Consider the following 9,747-nt stretch of genomic DNA (forward strand, 5'->3'; position numbering starts at 1 on the left):
CGGCGTGGTTACGTCCACTTGCCCCCTCACTGGCGGGCTGTACGGCATGTGCAGATCCAGATTGGCTCTGGCTCCAGGCGCCATGTTCACAGGCGCGCGGAGTTGTGAGCCTCCTGCATGAGTATCTCGCGTCTTCCTCATGCTATGCACTTCTTCATCACTGAACTCAGTGTGTGCAGTGTGAACAGAATGTCCTTCTTCCGGCGCGCGCGACTTTTTTGTTCCATGAACAGTCTGCTTATCAAACGCTTGCCTTTGTGTTTGGTCGGCTAGCTTTTTCTGTTTGACCATTTCATTGTACTTTTCCATTAGACGCCGCTGCTTGTTTATGAGCCATTCATTCGGATCATTTGTTTCTTCTTCTGGACCCATTGGTCCTTTCTGTTTCGCGCCGGCAAGATTTTGTAACGTGAGATCGCCTGGAGGAGTTTCAGTCTGGCCGTGAGGGGTTGTGACGAAGGGATGGTTACTGGTGGTGCGCGTAGAATCACGCGGCACCCTCAGAAACTGCTGTCCCTCATTAACACCCTCACGTTCAATATCCTCCAGAACTTGATCAACGTTATGAACGCCAGAAACCATGGTGAAAGAATTTTTTTTTATACAGATCTGATGAGATCTGGTTGCCGTTTGTAACAGTGGATGGCGCCAATGAAGAAACGTGGATCTACTCACTGGTAGCAGATCTACTTTCCTCGGGTTTTTGATTGTACTATTTCACCGATGGTTCTCCTGGATCTGTGTTCTTCCACCTACAAAATGAACAGCGCCGTTAACTTACCCCTCAGAAAGGGACAGAGGGGTCCTCTTTGGGGTAACCCTCCGGCGTGAGAATAAGTATTTGTAGGAGAAGATAATAATGTGAGAGTAAGGGAATCTGGAGAGTATTGCTTAATAGCTGAATACTCTGTATATGATTGTGTATGTTACTATGTATGATTGTGATTGTATTGAGAGTCTGAATGTTTTCTCAATGATTGTGTCTGAATGAATGTGTCTATGATTGTCCTCTCCTTGTGGAGTTGATGATGTATTTATAGTGCTAGGGTTTCCACTGATTGAGCTCAGCCTTGTTGGCCTTCCCCAATTGATCTGCGCCACGTGTCCTTTGGGACACCTGGTGCTTTCTCATTGGTTATAACCACGTGGTAGCACATAGGTTTTGCTGAGTTGTCCACCTTTCATTGGCATCTGTCAACATCAGCATATTCTTATTCCTTAAAAAGATACCTTCTGGAAGGTTGTCTGACATGCACAATCAAGGTTGCCCTAATCCTGATTTGGATAAGGACAAGGTTGATTATATGCATGCGTGATATGCGCTTGCCCTGAGGGCGCGCAAAGTCTTCTCTTTATTCTCACGCGCAGATATTTCATGCGCAGATGTGATACGCACAAGCATGTAATACGCGTCACGCGCAGATGCGCCACGCGCAGCTGCGCCATGCGCAACTGTGATATGCATGGGCATGTATGATGCGCGAGCATGGGATATGCGCCGCGCGCGGATGCGCCACGCACGATGTGATATGCTTAAGCATATATGGTGCGTGAGCATGTGATACGCGCGAGCATATGTGATGCATGAGCATATGTGATGCGTGAGCATATGTGATGCTTGAGCATATGTGATATGTGTAAGCATGTGATGCTTGAGCATATGTGATATGCGCTGTGCGCATAAGTTTTGGTTTTGTGCCTTCATAATATCTTTGATTTCCAGTGTCTTGTATATATCTTGTGGGTTGACCTGCCCCGGTCGATGTTGAGGCGGGTACATACCTCTTCAGGCAGTAAGCGGTCCTTCAAACAAGCAGTGACATGACGGTGATTCACGCGATTCTGGTAGTAATATAAGTGAAACTAAGACGAGAACAGACAAATGAGATTGAATCAAATATAGGGAGGTGTGCGATAAATGTCGATTTGATTTTGGCGATGAAAATGCCTATAAATCATCATCATATATCCATCGGTTCATGGTGACAACAATAGGAACCGTGCAACCGACAAATACCATCGTGCTCTACAGTTAACAACCAAAGAGTCTCTGAACCGTCTCTTGCCACGTTTCACACCCCACCCGCCCACCAGCGCTAACAATATCCTGTACGTCATGTTATAATCTTTCTTAACATCCTCCAAATTATCTTGCGGTCATGAGGGTGAGAATCTCCGTCGAAATCTGGTGAAGTACGTTGTTGGTGAAAAAGAGTAGGCGGTTGAAAGACCAACCTCTGAATAAAGTTTAGGTTAGGAGATCTCAAAGGGGAACCTCGCTTAGCTTATCAGTACATGTATTATGCAACTCATTTGTCCACTTATCTTGTCCAAAGCAGAAGGAAATTTTCAATCCTTTGTTTCGAAGGTAATCTGCCCGTCTCTAGACTGGAAAAGATTCAATCAACTTGTTGGCCTGCTTCTATATCCTGTAGCTTCCAAGGCATTAGCTTCAAAGGGGCTTGTTGGCCCCCTTCTTAGCTCCTGAGGTCTGCTTTAATTTAAGCTTCGTCGAAAAAGGCCCTTAGCTTACAACATCTTATGAGGCCTGTAGCTAGATACAATTTAAGGCCAATTGCGTATTTGCTAGAGACGGATTCCGCCATTCCCTGAAACATACATCAGGGCCCATCTTGAAAAAGATTTGGATGCGGATGATAGAGAGCGTATTTTTTATATATCCCCAAAATGAGAGCTATTAGATGAGAAGAGACTTCGCGTCATGAAACATGCTCAGGTCTACTAGAAAAAGGGCTTTCAAGTGAATTCCAAAATAAGGTAATATAGAGAAATGTCAACATAGGAGATAAAGTCGTCAAAAAGATTCTTTCCGGACGTGAGCCTCACCCAAGAGGGAAACTCCATTTTGTGCTCGATCTCTTCTTTTATGCATCATGGCTGGGTGAGTTGTCCCATTGCGAAGGAACCTCTGTGCTTCCAATCTGATCATGCACTTCTTTAAGATGTGGAACCTGGGAATAGGTTTGTTGTGAATGGGTTTCAGAAGATTGCCGAAAATCTCATGCGTCTGTGTTTAAGCATTTGTATCACATGAATATAATATATGACCTCACTAATAAAATTACCAACATGATGAAAATTTATGAAATATAAAAACAGTTAAAATCAAAATCATTTACATTCTTTTTCCTTAGAAATTAATATTAATTTGTTGCATAGTCACAATTATATGCTCAAATATAATTTTAGTATTTAAGTGTAATATTACCATCTAACTAAAATAAACCATCGTAACTTGCGGGTAGCGATTAACGCAATCATTGTATACGTTGTGGGATTTTCTTCAATAAATAAACTATTAGAGTTTGGGTGTTTTTTTCTGGTTTTATAAGTCTCTGTGTGTATCTATTGTGTGTGATTAAGATTATTAAACAAAGAAACATGAGGAATGGATATGTATGATGTATTTTTTTAAATGGGGACAATTGTTTAATTATAGGGATAATATATATTTAAATTTTATTTGTCCGTTTTAATCTATTTTTTTTGTATCTATTTTTCAAAGTTATTGTATTAATTGAAATTATTTGATAAATAAATTCATATGGTACAGTACACAAAGTCCTAATCAATTGTTTCATTTTTCGTTACATAGTCCCATTGTTTCATCTTTCGATTAACTAAAATTACCTGATAAATAAAATCACATAGATAGTATGGTACATAGAGTCCCAGTGCATCAAGGTTTTTTGTCAGTTGCATAATGAACTGAACTGAGTCAATACAGACCTAATTTCCCCCGCAACATGCGGATAGTTCTGCTAGTTATTAACATATGCAATGCCGACTCATTTGTATATATATATATATAATGCTAACTTTAGAACCCTTGTGATACATGAGATGCTTAAAAAATATAATTAAGCTATCTAAATTAAATAATTAAATTAAGAAAAAAATATATTTTATCAAAATTAATGGTTTTATAAGTTCAAATTATATTTTCTAATGAAATATTTATACGAATAGTGGTGTACTTCACATAATTTCTTCATAATCACAAAAGAGGTGCACATAATGATTTTATAAGTTGTAATTATATTTTTTATGGAATAAAGATTTTTAACCAAATATAATAAGATATATCATTATGAATGACATAGAAAATACATTATGTATAAAATTAGTATGAATAAAAAATTCCTTTTATTACAATTTAGAAAAAGATAGATAAAAACTTCATGAATTCATTGAGGTTGAATGAATATGTGAGAATTATAAAATTGTTATTTGTTCATAATTTATTCTTTATCATCCTAGACCAATGAATATTGTTCATTGAATTTTACCTCATTAATCTCTTACACTTAAAACGTATATAAATTGATTTGTATAAAAGAAGGTATATCATATTTCCTAAAGATATATAATATTTTGATTATAATAAGATAAATACACGTACATTTTTAATTTATATAATATAGGTAATTTAGGTAATTGGTAGATTTCCTAAACCCAATTTGTTTTGACCCGACCTATTTTTCCCTATTAAAATTGTGCCTCCCGTCACAAAAACTTCTGAATCCGTCACTGATTTTGGTTCCCCTTAAAACAAGTTCGGGTAAAACAAAACATAAACTATCATTATTTGTAGACAAGCAACAACAAAGTTTAAATCTAAAAGAAGAACATCACACAATGATAGTTTAATCAAAAGGAAAGAACATCACACAATGATAGCGTTCAAATCTGAAAGAAAGAACATCAAACAATCATAAATGGAAAGCATATCCAAACAATGATAGCCCTCTCTTATTTGAAACTATAAACTTTCATTTTAAAACTAAACCAGTGTCACCCAGCTTCTCATCAATCAGTTTGTCAATCTTTTCGATCATCTTATCAGTGAAGTAGTTTCGCCAATCTCCGTCCTCAGCCTTCCTGAAGAAGAGTCGGTTTTCTATCCCATGAACACGTTGTCCAACTTTTTTGTTTATTTCTAAGTTGCTCAAATTCTCGAAACTACACATATTTACAACGCTTTCGATCACGCCTTCTTTCTCTTCTTCAGGTGTAAAGGGATACCCAAGGAACTCCGCAAGTCTCTTCACATTGTTTATAGGCTCCTTTTTCAAATGTTCGTATTTCAAAAGAAGAATCATCCCGGGTCTCTCCAAACTTGCTTTCAAGTATCCTGAAATATGATCCCAATATGGGCCATAAAGTGTAACGCCCTGCCAGGGTGAGTAAAAACTGAAACATTAACCGAAAACCAGCGAAACCGAACTGAAATAACCGATAACCGAAAAACAATTATCGTTTATTTTTTGTACCCTCGGTTAACCGAACCGACACAAACCATTCATGTTTCATATATTTCTAGCTTTTATACCGTCTAGTTCATGTTTTATACCACAATTTCATGTGTTTATACCACTATATCATGTATTTATACATTCATTTCATGTATTTTTGCATCCTTTTTATGTATTTCTACCTAAAAGTTTTAGCCAAAATTTAATTTTGGTTATTAACCGAAATTAATTGAACCGAACCAAAAACCAAAAAAATCAACTGCAAAAACAAATTGGTTAATTTGGTTGAAGCTATTAACTGAATTAAATCGTGCACACCCCTACCTGACAGAAGTCGTCAAATGCCTCTTCAAACGAGGCATCTTCAATGGGTACTTTGTGAATTTTTGTGGCGAAATGGTAACACGAAACTATGACATCTTTAAGGTTTCGATATATGTAAACTATCTTGCAGTTTGATGCTAGGATTGATTCTGGTAGGGATTTGTAAGGCATGTGTGTAGCTATGGGTACATTGGGGCGGTTAGTTTCAAGAATTTGTTCAAAATCCATTTCAAGGGAAGGAACACATTTATGAGGCATGGTTGTAAGCAAAGGAGTGTTGGATTCATCAAACATTTTTCGGGTTATGATGGCATAAGCCAAGGCCTTCAACCATGTTGTGCCGCTTTTCGGATAACTGCATAGAAATACATCACTGGTTCGAGCCTCGAACCTTTGTTGTTCTAAAATTCCTTTGATTAGGAACTCTTTGTTGTGCCAAACATCTTGATACTTGAACCAAGTTGCTAAGCCATTCAACCAGCTAACATTGTGTTGAGGAAGTATTTTGACCATCTCTTCAATTTCTGAAGGGGTTATAAGTTGAGTTTTGGTGGTTTCTATTGATGATTGATTCATGGTGGGTATTGGTAATTAAGTCATAACACCATATGTGATATTTATACTTCACATGGGTGTCAAATTGTTTTTTTTATATTTTTTTAATGAGATAATAGCACATACATTAATTGTCTGGTGAGTTGGACAATTCTCCTATATCCCACCATTTCAAGTGGCGGAACACTATGAATCAGACCGACTAGGAGTATCCTCTTACACTACGCAACGAGTTGGGCAATTTGCCTATGTTCCGTCATATTAATGTTTTTTAATCATTTTTGTATACCAACGCCAAGGCGCAAAACATTTGGTCATTATTAGTTCGGTTTGTTACTATACAATTACGATACCGACACTCAATATAGCAATAAAAAGAAAACAGAAATCCAAAGTATTTATATTATGAATATCGACACGTATTTTATACTGATTCCGATAATACCAATGCCGACGTGTTCGGACAGGTTCGATTCTCACTTGGGTCAGTTCAAATGATATCTGGGTGAAGGGACGGATTGTGGCTTTAAACTCGGGTTTACAGATTCCTTCCGGTTCCCGCAGAAGGGTACGGTCTCACTAACATGCCCTAATTGGGTCGGGGTGTTACAATTTTAATAGGTTCTAATTGTGGCCAAACGCCCTGACTTCAAAGATCACTCATAATGTTGAGTCGTCCATCTACATAAGTGTATTTTTTTTGAAACTCTAATGCTAATTTACAAGTAGACTTTAGAGAGATTAAAACTACAAGTGGTTTTGTTATCATATTCTACCCATGTAACATGATGCCAAAAGCACTTCAACATTATTGGTTGTTGAATAGTTATCTCCATAGCAGGTAGGAAACCATTGATAAGTCATGTCCATTCAAAAAACAAAGGTGATGCAAATGTGTTGAGAAAAGTGGTGGCATTTGTAAATGGCTTGGGCCTCAATTATTTATAATAAAAGTAAGATAAAGTGATAAATCACGTCGCTCAAACTTCTAGTCTCTAAACTCGGGTTTACAGATTCCTTCCGGTTCCGGAGAAGGGTACGGTCTCACTAACATGCCCTAATTGGGTCGGGGTGTTACAAACTTTAATAGGTTGGCCAAACGCCCTGACTTCAAAGATCACAGTCGTCCATCTACATAAGTGTATTTTTTTGAAACTCTAATGCTAATTTACAAGTAGACTTTAGAGAGATTAAAACTAGGCATCTTCAATGGGTACTTTGCAAATTTTTTTGAAGCTATTAACTGAATTAAATCGTGCACACCCCTACCTGACAGAAGTCGTCAAATGCCTCTTCAAACGAGGCATCTTCAATGGGTACTTTGTGAATTTTTGTGGCGAAATGGTAACACGAAACTATGACATCTTTAAGGTTTCGATATATGTAAACTATCTTGCAGTTTGATGCTAGGATTGATTCTGGTAGGGATTTGTAAGGCATGTGTGTAGCTATGGGTACATTGGGGCGGTTAGTTTCACGAATTTGTTCAAAATCCCTTTCAAGGGAAAGAATACATTTATGAGGTATGGTTGTAAGCAAAGGAGTGTTGGATTCATCAAACCATGTTGTGCCGCTTTTCGGATAACTGCATAGAAATACATCACTGGTTCGAGCCTCGAACCTTTGTCGTTCTAAAATTTCTTTGGTTAGGAACTCTTGGTTGTGCCAAACATCTTGATACTTGCACCAAGTTGCTAAGCCGTTCAACCAGCTAACATTGTGTTGAGGAAGTGTTTTGACCATCTCTTCAATTTCTGAAGGGGACATAAGTTGAGTTTTGGTGGTTTCCATGGATGATTGATTCATGGTGGCTATTGGTAATTAAGTCATAACACCCTATCTGATATTATACTTCACATGAGTGTCAAATTGTTTTTTATTTCTTTTAATTGAATAAAAGCAAATGCAATAATTATCTGGTGAGTTGGACAATTATCCTATGCCCTAGCTCAGATTTGGATCAAACGGGACGAAAAACGGTGAAAACGGTGCTGAAACATGTTTTTCCGGTGAATTCGCGTTTATCCGGCGACGACGGCGCCAGAAAGGCGGCTGGTACGAGGAAGAATATGTCAGAGAATATTTCTGACATTCTCTGACCTAACCCTAATTCGTTAACGGGGAGTTAACGAACTAGGGGTGATTCGTTAAGTTGATTCGCTAAGGAAAGAATAACGAACTAGCCTTAGTTCGTATCCAGATTCCTTAAGGAAAACATAACGAATTAACCTCAATTCGTTATAGTCATTCGTTAAAAGAGATAACGAATTGGAAGGTCCAATTCGTTACATAAACTGATTCGTCAAAGGACCAGTTCGTTATAAGGTCCAGTTCATTTAATAATCAGTTCGTTAAAGGTTTCAATTCGCTACATGGACCAGTTTGCTAATGTTGGTGCATAATGTCAGTAGTTCAGTATCTAGTGTTTTGTATGTGTCTGTAATCGTGTTAGATTGGTTGTTTTGGTTTTAGATATGGTGTCACACAAGTTCGCCTGATGTAAGCGAACTTGTGGACAAGCGAAGTTAAGATAACTTCGCCTAGTCTGTTAGGCGAAGTTGTCGAGGCCTATATATGCCTAACTTCGGCTTGTTTAGAAAAAAGTTTTTTTTTGGGCAGTACGTGTAAGTGATATTCGAGATCACGTGTTGAAGAGTTGCAATACAACGTGTTTATTAGTATTGTAACGTGTGTTTGTGTATCGTCTCAACGTATTATATATATTACACTCATATCGTATTACGTGGGGATTCCGCACCCTCGTGTTACGAGATACTCCTGTGTAGATCCGGCTGGGAACCTACAATTGGTATCAGAGCTTTTGCTCCTCGTGATTGTGTGGTTCGGGATTATCACACGGGTGTCAAGATCGTTCCGTTTGACTATTCGCGGAACGAGTTTACGTTGAAATACCTAGTTTTAGTGTCTTACCCATTTACCACCATCAAATATAACCCATTACACCTTCACATACCTCGCAATACGTCAAATTAAAACCTGCAAAAACCTTGTGTTCATCAGGCGAAGTTGCCGTCATCGTTTGTAGGGTTTAAGCGAACTTATAAGGTTTAAGCGAAGTTATAGAGAAGGCGAAGTTGGGAAGTTAAGCGAAGTTAAGTTGTTAAGCGAAGCTATAGTGCAAGCGAAGTTAAGAACAAGCGAAGATAGGAAGAAGCAACGAAGTTAAGCAGGCGAAGTTAAGCTCAAGCGAAGTTAAGCACAACTTCGCCATCTGATCACTGTTCAAAATAAAGAAAAATTAAATACTTTCTTCGTATTTCGAGACGTGTTTCTTTCAACTATGACTTCGATAAACATTACAGAACTGGTAAAAATGGAGGTTGAAGCAGGTTCAACAACTAAAGCTCCAAAAATGCTTAAGGGTACCGATTTCGTTGCATGGAAAGATCGGTTTGAACAGTACGTGAAGTATCAAGACGCTAAGATGTGGGTTTGCATTCAAGATGGATACATTCCACCAACATCCTTGTTTGAAGGTCGTGATCAAATTAAGAAGTACAGTAAGATGGAAGAGGAAGAAAAGAAAATGTATGAGGCAGAGAGTAAAGCTCATGCAGCAATAACCATGGCT

General features: G+C 38.1%; 2 pseudogenes across 1 annotated transcript; both read right to left on the bottom strand.

Annotated features, from left to right (window-relative positions):
• Positions 1-4,641: 4,641 nt before the first annotated feature.
• Positions 4,642-6,176, bottom strand: LOC143550207 (flavonol 4'-sulfotransferase pseudogene; annotated as a pseudogene). Its single transcript, XR_013138286.1, has 2 exons — positions 5,601-6,176; positions 4,642-5,195 (listed from the first exon to the last, which is right to left on the bottom strand). The product of XR_013138286.1 is annotated as a flavonol 4'-sulfotransferase pseudogene (transcript).
• Positions 6,177-7,403: 1,227 nt separating this feature from the next.
• Positions 7,404-7,954, bottom strand: LOC143550208 (flavonol 3-sulfotransferase pseudogene; annotated as a pseudogene).
• Between the last annotated feature and the right edge of the window lie 1,793 nt (positions 7,955-9,747).

Source organism: Bidens hawaiensis, unplaced genomic scaffold (assembly GCF_021521415.1).
Source record: "Bidens hawaiensis isolate Kalapana, Puna unplaced genomic scaffold, B.hawaiensis_p1.1 tig00015937_1, whole genome shotgun sequence".
In the NCBI taxonomy this organism is placed as follows: domain Eukaryota; kingdom Viridiplantae; phylum Streptophyta; class Magnoliopsida; order Asterales; family Asteraceae; genus Bidens; species Bidens hawaiensis.